The sequence below is a fragment of the Vulpes lagopus genome, chromosome 15 (assembly GCF_018345385.1).
Source record: "Vulpes lagopus strain Blue_001 chromosome 15, ASM1834538v1, whole genome shotgun sequence".
Taxonomy (NCBI): Eukaryota; Metazoa; Chordata; class Mammalia; order Carnivora; family Canidae; genus Vulpes; species Vulpes lagopus.
This window is the reverse complement of record NC_054838.1, coordinates 18,387,211-18,400,548: the sequence shown is the minus strand read 5'-3', so window position 1 is coordinate 18,400,548 and position 13,338 is coordinate 18,387,211.

The following is a 13,338-nucleotide window of genomic DNA, read 5'->3' as shown; positions in this document are numbered from 1 at the left end:
CTGTGAAAAATGCTGCTGGTATTTTGAGGGGATTGGATTATATCTGTAGATTGCTTTCAGGACTATGAACATTTTAACAGTATTTGTTCTTCCAATCCATGAGTATGGGATGGCTTTCCATTTGTATCTTCTTCAATTTTTTTCATCAGTGCTTTTACAGTTTTCAGAGTACAGGTCTTTCACCTCCTTGGTTAAGTTTATTCATAGGTATTTTATTATTTTTGATGCAATTGAAAATAAGATTGTCTTATTAATTTTTCTTTCTCCTACTTCATTATTAGTGTATAAAATGTAACAGATTTCTGCATTTTGATTTTGTATCCTCACTGAATTTATTTATCAGTGTTAGTAGTAGATCTAAAAGAAATCGTTCAAGGATCAGGGAAATGACTAGTATCTAGTTCATAGATTTGTTGTGGGGATAAAATGTGAAAAAGGCATTGGGCATTTGACAATGCCTGGCACACAAGAGCTAGAGCTTGTGATCCTTTTGTTGTTCTTCTGTAACTACTATTGCTATTATTGTTATTGTCACTGATCCTCACAGTATACCAAATGGTACTATTATCAATATCATGCTTTTATGATGAAGAAGCTAATTTTCAGAAAGTAGAAGTAGCTGTCAAAACATGGAAGCAGAACCAGTATTTGAAATCAGGGTCATTGAAACGCTGGGACACCTGCACCCCGATGTTTCTAGCAGCAATGTCCACAATAGCCAAACTGTCGAAGGAGCCTCAGTGTCCATCAAAAGATGAATGGATAAAGAAGATGTGGTCTATGTATACAATGGAATATTACTCAGCCATTAGAAACGACAAATACGGGCAGCCCCGGTGGAGCAGCGGTTTAGCACTGCCCGCAGCCGGAGGTGTGATCCTGGAGGCCCGGGATCGAGTCTCACGTCGGGCATGGAATCTGCCTGTGTCTCTGCCTCTCTCTCTCTCTCTCTCTCTGAATAAACAAGTAAATAAATTTATAGAAAGAAAGAAAGAAAGAAAGAAAGAAAGAAAGAAAGAAAGAAAGAAAGAAAAAGAAAGAAAAAATACCCACTATTTGCTTCAACGTGGAGGGACCTGGAGGGTATTATGCTGAGTGAAATAAGTCAGTCGAAGAAGGACAAACATTACATGGTCTCATTCATTTGGGGAATATAAAAATTAGTGAAAGGGAATAAAGGGAAAGGAGAGAAAATGAGTGAAAATATCACTGAGGGTGACAAAACATGAGAGACACCTAACTCTGGAAAATGAACAAGGGGTAGTGGAAGGGGAAGTGGGTGGGGGGTTGGGGTGACTGGGTGATGGGCAATGAGGGGGGCACTTGGGGGGATGAGCACTGGGTGTTATGCTATATGTTGGCAAATTGAACTCCAATAAAAATAAAATTTTTTTAATGAAATCAGGGTCATTTGACTCCTGTATGTTCCTGGTGTTTCCTCTAAGTCATGCTGCCTATCACTTCAATCATTTTTTGCATATATGGAATGAGCAAAACGAGCATTGTATACTTAATTTATATTTGTGTTTTCTAGTTCATTAAACCTTCCATATCCTTCAAACATGCTTTAAACAAGCATATAACACTAAAATAATTTCCTTTTTTATATCTGCTTTTCCTGTAGCCCAAACCATTGTAGGTAGTAGTTATTTCCATGGGTTGTGCCTTGGTATATCACTGGAAAGTTATACTTTCCTCTTGCAATTTAAATCATCCTTACATCAAACCTTTAGACCTATTGTGACAGACGTGAAAATGTGTTGTTCAGATACCTCTCCAAGAACAGATTCACTTTCCAGATGCAACAGAGGTGGACTGCTGTGTGCTCTTTTGTGATCGGATTGAGCTTCCAAGCCAGGCCACACTCTTCTGGGTAAGCCCCCAGTCAATGACCAAGCAAGGGTCTTGCCATCTCTGGCCCACACTGGATACCCCTAATGGACAATCCGGAGCTCCCTGTTGGGTGTGCAGAAGACTGTTCCAGGCCTGTGTGGCAGTCAAAGGGCTTCTCCTATACAATCCTGTTTCAACCCTGTATCTTTCCCAGGTATTTTCCTTCCCTGGGGAGACTCCTTCTCAGCATCTGCTCCCCAGAAAATCCAGCACAGATGGTACACAAAGTAGTCAGTGAAAGCAGGCAGTAAAATAGGGATTGGAAATTGGATCTTCATCACCTGGCTCGCCTGTAGATCCCATCCTTGTTTTGTTACTATATTGAACGTAGACATGTCCTGGGCACAACAGGAAATTCAGTGATAAAAACTTTCAGAAATGATAACTTGGAATTATATAACTATGGAGGGAAATGTGCTGGCATTGAAATTAGGAGAGGGTAGAAGGCAATACATCAGAAAATAATAGCATTACACAGTTGTTACAAAATTCCTTTGACCCCTGAAGGTAGATCACAAAAAAGCTGAGTGCAATGAACAGGCCATTGAAAGCTAACTGTGAGAGCTTTGGGGAAGGGAGGCAGGTGGAAGTCTTCAGAGATAGGGAAGATGGCCTGGTCAGTTTGAATGATGACAAACACACACTGGGGTTTTTTTTGTATTTGAAGATGAACTCCTTTGAATTGTTGTCTTGTACTTTATCTTACTAAGCTAAAGATGTCTCTACATCCCCACCACATGTCACGTTGCAAACATTTCCATTTCTTGTCTTAGAAACTGAGTGCAAGTTCCCACTAAGAGAAAAAAACTCGCATTTTGTTGCATAAAATAAAATGTAGATAAAGGGCTATGAAGAAAGAACATGGTTTTCAGGGGGAGAAAAAATAGAATAAGACAGGTCAAACACAGAAGAAACAAAAAAGGTCACCTTAATAAGGAAAGGCATTTTCAGGAGGTCTGCAGGAGAAGTAAGAATTAGTTGGAACGTAGAATGAGAAACATACCAGATAGAGACAAAGGCATGTTTTGACAGTCCCAGCCCAGGATGGGATAGTGACACCAAAAATGGAAAGCAGACCTTGCAGCAGGAATGTAGGCAAGTGAATGAGTAGGGAGAGGACAGAATGCAGCATGAAAGAGTAGAAAGCATAGACAGGGCCCAATTAAGCTGGGCTCCACACAGCACACCAAAGACTTTTTTTTATCCTGAATACATAGAAACCCCCTGAAATATTTAAACAGGAAGAGACATTGTAAGATTTACATTTTAAAAGTTCACTTATTTCCTGTCCGTGTTGACTATGGTTGGAAATCTTGGCATCAACTTTGACACCAGGAAAGCGTGATTTCAAGTGTCAATCCTACCCGCTGTCATGAGATTGAAACTGCCAGAGTGGCTGCAATTTAGAGTAGCATGAACAAAGGAAACAGAACAAAAAGTATAATGAGAGTGAATACTTGGAACTAAAGGGAGAGAGGATGTCACATCAAGGAAGGTAGGAAATGCAGAGACAGAGAAAAGGATTGCAAGTGCTGCACAGGGCCCTGGTCATGGAGAAAGGTAAGAGGGAGAGAAGCACATGGAGATACACACAAGGAGAACACTTCCCCAAAGACAGCAGCTGGGAAAATGGGAGAGGCTAATTGTGAGTTCTTGCGAACAGCAGGACTTAAAGCCTAGAGTTTTAAAGGTCAGTGGGCTTGGCTGGAATAGCATCCTCCTCCTGGAGAGAAAGTAGGCAGGTAGTGGGGTGGAAACAAAATCTGTAGAATGTTTGGTGTACACAGGGAGGGGATTGTTTGCCCTTCTTGGGATCCTCTCTGAGAGGGAAATGTTCAGGAAGATGCTCTCCAGGAACAAAGGAGCCAGCCAGCACCATTTTATTTCCCCATCTCTCAGCATAAACACAGAGCCACTCACCTGTGGTAAACAACACTCTCGCTGCCTAATCTGCTTATACCAAGTCCCACACCCCGTGCTCTGGCAGTAATGCCCTTCTCTGTAAAGCCTGTCTGAATCCCAGTGCAGCAGGCCCTTTCCCCAGAAGACCAGCACAAGCCACTGCCCACACCATGTCTCCTATACAGAGAGTTCTACAGGGCCTCAGTTCAAGTGGAAGTAGTATCAGATCTCATTTAACAAGCAGACCAGAGCATACCTAGTTAAAACTTGCCATGTTCTGACCAAGACCCAATTACTGGCCACTGCAGGCAAGGAGAACCTCTGTGGACAACTGGCCTGAAGGATAAAAGCAGCCAAAACACAGCAATAGAGTGCACATAGCACACACCAGGGACACTCCCTGAAGTGCCAGGCCCTGGAAACTGTATAACTTCTTCTTCATAAAGCCATTACTCCCAGAAGCTGGAAATACAATGAGCTCTTCTATCTAACACAGAGAAAAAGACAGACTTAGACAATATGCCAAGACAGAGCAATTCAAACCAAATGAAAAAACAAGATAAGGTCACAGCCAGAGATATAAGTGAAAGAGATATAAGTAACATGCCTGATAGAGAATCTAAAGTAACAATCATATGGCTACTTGCTGAGCGTAAAAAAAGCATGAAGACATCAGGGAGACCCTTACAACAGTGATAAAAGAGTTTTAAAAAATAAATCATGGAGCCTGCTTCTCCCTCTGCCTGTGTCTCTGCCTCTCTCTGTATGTCTATGAATAAATAAATAAAATTTTAAAAAATAAAAAATCAGAGATGAAGAATGTAATAACTGAGACTGGAAACAGTCTAGATGTAATGACCACAATGATGGAAGAATCAAAGGAATGAATAAGTGATATAGAGGACAAACTAATGGAAAAATAATGAAGCTGAGCAAAAGAGTGAAAGAAGAATTATTATGGGACATAAGAACAGACTTAGGGGACTCAGTGACTCCATCAAACATAATGACGTTCATATCATAGGAGTGACAGAAGAGAGTACAAACAGGGCAGAAAATTAATTTGAGGAAGTCATAGCTGAAAACTTCTCTAATCTGGGGTGGAAAACAGACATCCAAATCCAGGAGCACAGAAAATTCCCATCAAAATCAACAAAAGCAGGCCAACACCAAGACATAATGTAATTAAATTTGAAAAATATAGCAATAAATTCAAAAAAACCTTAAAAACATCAAGACAAAAGAAGCCCCTTCCCTTATGGGAAGACCTATAAGGCTAGCTGTAGACCTCTCAACAGAAACTTGGCAAGCCAGAAGGGATTGGCATATTATATTCATGATAAATAGGGAAAATATGAAGCTAAGAATACTTTATTTTTTTAAAGGGAATTTAGAAATTATTTTTATTGTTCAGCTCCAGAAAGCATCAACCCAAACACAGGCTCTCCCTGTCTTTTGCCTAGTGTACTTGTTTCTTTTTTTTTTTTCATTTGTTTATTTTTTAAATTTAAATTCAATTTGCCAACATGTAGTATAACACCCAGTGCTCATCCTATCTAGTGCCCTCCTTAGTACCCATCACCCCATCCACCCACCCTGCTCCCCTTCTGCAACCCTTTGTTTTCCAGAGTTAGGAGTCTCTCATGGTTTGTCTGCTTCTCTAATCTTTCCAAATTCAGTTTCCCTTATAGTCCCTTTCACTATTTCTTATATTCCACATATAAGTGAAACCATATGATGATTGTCCTCCAATTGACTTATTTCACTCAGTGTAATACCATCCAGTTCCATCCACGTCAAAGCAAATGGTGGGAATTCATCCTTTGTGATGGCTGAGTGATGTCCCATTGTATATATAGACCACATCTTCTTTATCCATTCATCTGTCGAAGGACATCATGACCCCTTACACATTTTGGCTATTGTGGACATTACTGCTATGAACATTGGGGTGCAAGTGTCCTGGCATTTCACTACATCAGTATCTTTGGGGTAAATATCCAGTAGTGCAATTGCTGGGTTGTAGGGTAGCTCTATTTTTAACTTCTTGAGGAACCTCCACCCAGTTTTCCAGAGTGGCTGTACCAGCTTGCATTCACACCAACAGTACAAGAAGGTTATTCTTTTTCCACATCCTCTCCAACATTTGTTGTTTCCTGTCTTGTTAATTTTAACCATTCTCACTGGTGTGAGGTGGTATCTCATTGTGGTTTTGATTTGTATTTCCCTGATGGCAAGTGATGTGGAGCATATTTTCATGTGCTTATTGGCCATGTGTAGGTCTTCTTTGGAGAAATGTCTGTTTATGTCTTCTGCCCATTTCATGACTGGATTGTTTGCTTCTTGGATGTTGAGTTTGATAAGTTCTTTATAGATCTTGGATACTAGCCCTTTATCTGATATGTCATTTGCGAATATCTTCTCCCATTCTGTAGGTTGTCTTTTAGTTTTGTTGATTGTTTTCTTCACCATGCAGAAGCTTTTTATCTTTTTTCTGGATTTTATTTATTTATTCATGACAGACACACACACACAGAGGCAGAGACACAGGCAGAGGGAGAAGCAGGCTCCATGCAGGGAGCCCAATGCAGGACTCGATCCCAGGACTCCGGATCATGCCCTGGGCCAAAGGCAGGCACTAAACCGCTGAACCACCCAGGGATCCCCCAGAAGTTTTTTATCTTGATGAAGTCTCGATAGTTCATTTTTGCTTTTGTTTCTCTTGACTTCACAGATGTGTCTTGCAAGAAGTTGCTGTGGCCAAGTTCAAAGTTGTTGCCTATGTTCTCCTCTAGTATTTTGATGGATTCTTGTCTCACATTTAGTTCTTTCAACCATTTTGAGTTTATCTTAGTGTATGGTGTAAGAGAATGGCCCAGTTTCATTCTTCTGCATGTGGATGTCCAATTTTCCCAACACCATTTATCGAAGAGACTGTCCTTTCTCCAGTGGATATTCTTTCCTGCTTTGTCAAAGATGAGTTGATCATAGAGTTGAGGGTCCATTTCTGGGTTCTCTATTCTGTTTTATTGATCTACGTGTCTGTTTTTGTGCCAGTATCATACTGTCTTGATGACCACAGGTTTGTGATACAACTTAAAGTCAGGCATTGTGATGCCCCCCAGCTTTGGCTTTCTTTTTCAACATTCCTTTGGCTATTTGGGGTCTTTTCTGGTTCCATACAAATCTTAAGATGATTTGTTCCAACTCTGTGAAGAAAGTTCATGGTATTTTGATGGAGATTTCACTGAACATGTAGATTACTCTGGGTAGCATAGACATTTTCAAAATATTTATTCTTCCAATCCATGAGCATAGAATGTTTTTCCATCTCTTTATATCTTCCTCAATTTCTTTCATAACTGTTCTGTAGTTTTTGGAGTATAGTTCCTTTACCTCTTTGGTTAAGGTTTATTCCTAGATATCTTATGGTTTGGGGTACATGCAGCCAAGAATACTTTATCCAGTAAGGCTATCATTCAGAATAGAATGAGAAATAGAAATTTCCCCAGATAAAAACCAAAGGAGTTCATGACCACTAAACCAGCCCTGCAAGAAATATTAAAGGGGACCCTTTGAGTGGGAAAGAAAGATAATAGCAAAAAGACTAGAAAGAAAAAGAAAATCTCCAGAAGCAGTGACTTTACAGCAAATTCAATGGCACTATATTCTTATCTATCAATAAATTACTCTGAATTTAAGCGGGCTTAATACTCCAATCAAAAGACATGAGTGCCAGAATGGATATAAAAACAGGGCCCATCTATTTCTGATACAAGAGACTCATTTTATACTAAAGACACCAGAATATTGAAAGTGAGGTAGTGGAGAAACATTCATCATACAAATAGACATCAGAAGAAAGCTGGGATCACAATATCTATATTGGACAAACTAGACTTTAAACCAAAGACTGCAATAAGAGTTGAAGAAGGGCACTATATAATAATAAAGGGGACAGTCCAACAAGAAAAATCTAACAATTGTAAATATTTATGCACACAACATGGGAGCACCCAAATATATAAAACAATTAATACAAACATAAAAGAACTCATTGGTAATAATACAATAAAAATAGGGGATTTTACACTCCACGTACATCAATGGATAGATCATCTAAATAGAAAATCAATAAGGAGACAATGACTCTGAATGACACATTGGACAAGATTCAGAGCACTTCATCCTAAAGCAGCAGAATACACATTCTTTTCCAGTATATAAGAAATAGTTTCCAGAACAGATCAAATACTAGGTTACAAATCAGGTACAAGTACAAAAAGATTGAGATCATATCATGCATATTTCCTTTATTTTAATAAAAGATTTTTATTTTTATTTTTTTAATAATAAATTTATTTTTTATTGGTGTTCAGTTTGCCATCATACAGAATAACACCCAGTGCTCATCCCGTCAAGTGCCCCCCTCAGTGCCCGTCACCCATTCACCCCCACCCCCCGCCCTCCTCCCCTTCCACCACCCCTAGGTCGATTTTTTTAAATTTATTTTTGGGACAGAAAGAGCATGAACAGAGGGGCAGAGTGAGAGGAAGAGAGAATCCCAAGCAGACTCTACCCTGAGCACAGAACCCAACGTGGGGCTCCATCTCACGACCCTCCCTGAGATCATGACCTAAGCAGAAACCAAGAGTTGGGCACTTAACCAATTGCTCCACTCAAGGTGCCCCATACCATGCATATTTTCTGAACATGATGCTATGTAACTTGAAGTCATCCACTAGAAAAAATTTGGAAAAATCATAAATACTTGGAGGTTAAGCAATATGCTGCTAAACAATTAGTGGGTCAACCAGGAAACCAAAGAAGAAATAAAAAATACATGGAGACAAATGAAAATGAAAACACAATGGTACAAAGCTTTTGGAATCCAGCAAAGTGTTCCTAAGAGGGAAGTACATAGCAATACAGGCCTGCCTCAAAAAGTAGGAAAAATTTCAAATAAACAACTTCATCTTACGCCTAAAGGAGTTAGAAAATGAACAACAAACAAAGTCTAAAGCCAGCAGAAGGGAAATAATAAAGATTAGAGCAGGAATAAGTGGTATAGAAAGTAAAAAAAAAAAAAAAAAAGGAGCTGGTTCTTTAAAAAAAATAATAATAAAATTGAAAAACCCTTAGCCAGACTTATCAAAAAGAAAATGACCCAAATAAATAAAATCACAAATGAAAGAGGAGAAATAATAACCAACACAACAAAAATATAAACAATTATAAAATAATATTATGAAAAACTACATGCCAACAAATTGGACAACCTGGAAGAAATGGATAAATTCCTAGAAAGGTATAAACTACCAAAACTGAAATAGGAAGAAATAGAAAACTTGAACAGACTAATAAACAGCAAGGAAATTGAATCAGTAGTAAAAAAATTTCCCAAAGCAAAGTCCAGGACCAGAGGCTTCACAGGTGAATTTTATCAGACATTTAAAGAAGAATTAATACCTATTCTTACAAACTATTCCAAAAATAGAAAAGGAAGGAAAACTTCCAAATTCATTCTTTGAGACCAGCATTACCTTGAAACAAAACAGATGAAGACTATAGTAAATAAAAGAACCACAGGCCAATATCCCTGATGAACATGAATGCAAAAATTCTGAACAAAATACTGGTAAACTGAATTCAACGACACATTGAAAAGAATCATTCCTGGGGATCCCTGGGTGGCGCAGCGGTTTAGCGCCTGCCTTTGGCCCGGGGCGCGATCGTGGAGACCGAGGATCGAGTCCCACGTCAGGCTCCCGGTGCATGGAGCCTGCTTCTCCCTCTGCCTGTGTCTCTGCCTCTCTCTCTCTCTCTTTGTGTGGCTATCATAAATTAAAAAATAATAATAATAAAATAAAAAAATAAAATAAAAAGAATCATTCCTCATCATCAAGAGGGCTTTATTCCTGGGTTGCAACAGTGGTTCAGTATTCACAAATCAATCAGTATGATACACCACATTAATTAAAAAAAGGATGAGAACCATATGATTCTTTCAATAGGTGCAGTAAAAGTATCTGACAAAGTACAACATACATTCATAATAAAATCCCTCAACAAAGTAGGGATAGAGAGAACAATACTCAACATAATATTTAACGTAGTACTGCAAGTCCTAGCCTCAGTAATCAGACATCACAAAGGAATAAAAGGCATGCAAATTGGCAAGGTAGAAGTCAAACTTTCCCTGTTTACAGATGATACTCTATATAGAAAATCCAAAAGACCCCACCAAAAAATTGCTAGAACTGATACATGAATTCAGTAAAGTCACAGGATATAAAATCAAGGTACAGAAATCTGTTGCATTTCTTTACACTAATAATGAAACAGCAGAAAGAGAAACCAAGAATCAATTCTATTTACAATTGCACCAAAAACTATAAAGTACCTAGGAATAAACCTAACCAAAGAGGTAAATGATCTGTTTTCTGAAAACTATAGAACACTAATGAAAAAAATTGAAGAGAACATAAAGAAATGGGAAAAGATTCCATGCTCATGGATTGGAAAAATAGTCACTGTTAAAATCTCTGCATTACCCGAAGTAATCTACAGATTTAATGCAGTCTCTATCAAAATACCACCATCATTTTTCATAGAGCTAAAACCAACAATCCTAAAATTTATATGGAACCACAAAAGACCCCAAATAGCTAAAGCAGCCTTGAAAATGAAAAGTAAAGCTGGAAGCATCACAATTCCAGACTTTAAGCTACATTACAAAGCTGTAGTAGTCAAGACAGTATGGCACAGGCCCAAAAGGAGACATAGTAATCAATAAAACCAGAATAGAAAACCTAGAAATGAACCCGTAACTATATGGTCAATTAATCTTTGACAAAATTGGAAAGAATATCTAATGGAAGAAAGATGGTCTCTTCAACAAATGGTGTTGGGAAAACTGAGCAGCAGCATACAGAAGAATGGAACTGGACCACTTTCTAACACCATACACAAAAGTAAATTTAAATGGATTAAAGACCTAATTGTGAGAGAGGAAACCATCAAAATCCTAGAGGAGAACACAAGCAGCAACCTCCTTGATATCATCTGTAGCAACTTCTTACTAGATATGTCTCCTGAAGCAAAGGGAACAAAAGCAAAAATGGACTATTGGGAATACAGCAAACTAAGAATCTTCTGCACAGCAAAGGAAACAATCAACTAAACTAATACTGCATGGGAGAAGGTATTTGCAAATGATATATCTGATAAGGGTATTAGTTTCCAAATTATATAAAGAACTGATATAATTCAACACACACACAAAAAGTAATAATCAGTTTTTTTTTTTTTAATGGGCAGAGGATATGAACAGACATTTTTCCAAAGAAGACATCCAGATGGCCAGCAGACACATGAAAAGATGCTCAACTTCATTCATCATTAGGGAAATGCAAATCAAAACTACACTGAGATATCACCTCACACCAGTCAGAAACGCTAAAATTAACAACACAAGAAACCAACAGGTGTTGGCAAGGATGTGGGAAAAGGGAAATCCTCTTGCACTGTTGGTGGGAATTATAAACTGATGGAGCCATTCTGGAAAACAATATGGAGTTTCCTCAAAATGTTAAGAATGGATACACTACACTACAATCCAGCAAATGCACTATTAGGTATTAACCCAAAGGATATAAGAATACTAATTTAAGGGGGTACGTGCACCCTGACATTTATAGCAGCATTATCAACAATAGCCAGATTATGGAAGGAGCCTAAATGTCCATCAAGTGATGAATGGATAAAGACGTATTATATATATATATTACTTGCCAACAAAAAGAATGAAATCTTGCCATTTGCAAAGACGTGGATGGAGCTAGAGAGTACTACGCTAAGTGAAATAAGTCAGAGAAAGACAAATACCATATGATTTCACTCATATGTAGAATTTAAGAAACAAAATAGATGATCATAGAGGGAAAAAAGAGGGAGCAAACCAAGAAACAGACTCTTAACTAGAGAGAACAAACTGATGGATGCCAGAGTAGAGGTGGGTGGGGGGATGGGTTAAATAGGTAATGGGGATTAAGGAGTGCACTTGTCCTAATGAGCACTGGGTGTTGTATGTAAGTGATGAATCACTATATTGTACACCTGAAACTAACATTACATTGTATGTTAACTAACTAGAATTTAAATTAAAAAGAGGGGGAAAAGAAAGTGAATATTTGTTTTGTTTTAAAGATTTTATTTATTTATTTATTTATTTGACAGAGAGAGTACACAAGCAGAGAGATCAATAGGCAGAGGCAGAGGGAGAAGCAGGCTCTCTGCTGAGCAGGGAGCCATTTGTGGGGCTGTATCCCAGGACCCTGGGTTCATGACCCAAACCAAAGGCAGATGCTTAACCGACTGAGCCACCTAGGTGCCCCAAAAGTGACTATTTGTCTTGGGATTTAGACTTTCAAGGATTTTTTTTCTGAATGGCCTTATTTAATTGAACCTCCTAAAGACTACAAGAAGGAAATGTCTGGACAAACACTAATGAAAGGATTCCTAAATGTCTGTTTAGTGCTCCACTGAAAAGAAGATTACACAACCTTCAAATATTATTCAAACTGGTTTTGACCATTTGATGACAAAATTTCCTTTTGTGAAAATCAAATCAGTTTACCAGAGGCAGTAGTAACTAAAAATTGTTTTTCCCACAGCTGAATGACAGTGGGAATAGCATTTTTCTCCTTTATTACCATCCCTGGAACAGAAACTAAGGGCAATAGGAGCTCATGTGATAAAAATCCAATAAAGGGGCCCCACTATTTATGAATAACAACATTAAAATAGCAAGTAACCATCAAATGTCCCAAATGTTGCCAGATGAGAGATTATTCTAGGGAAGATCCCACAGTTAGTGATGTGATATAGGACCAAAGAAAATGTGCACAAATAATTAATCACTTGGTTTCCCACAATAAAAGAAATGAATCATCCTATGTTTATAAACATAGTGTGTGAGGGCACTTTGGGCCTACAAAGGGAAATTTAACAAAAGTCTCTAAAAACAGTGGTCTATCAGTGAAAAAGAGAACTTGTATCAAGTGAGACTTCAGGGAAGTGCTCATTTAGTCCTTCACTCATCACTGGGTGAATATATGAAAATAAACCAAGAGCACTCCTGTTTTGATTAAAATCTATGTAAATCCTTAAAGTAGAACCAGTTTGGTCTCCTCAGAATAGCTGATTTATTTTCCTACTCATTCACAGAATTTCTGGATTTTCACTCCAGAAATAAAAATCTTATCTACGTACTGGTCTCTCGAAGCTCTACCCTGTTAGTTTAGCAGAGTGGCTCTTCAGGTTACTCTGAAAAGTTTCAAGGACTTTGAAAAGTAGCTATGCAATAACTCTGAAAACTTATAAGCGTGCATGTTCTTCATTCCATCAGACCTACCTTGAAGAATCTGTCAGAAATAAAGTATCAGGGCAGCCCCGGTGGCTCAGCGGTTTAACGCCGCCTTCAGCCCAGGGCGTGATCCTGGAGACCCAGGATCAGTCCCACATCGGGCTCCCTGCATGGAG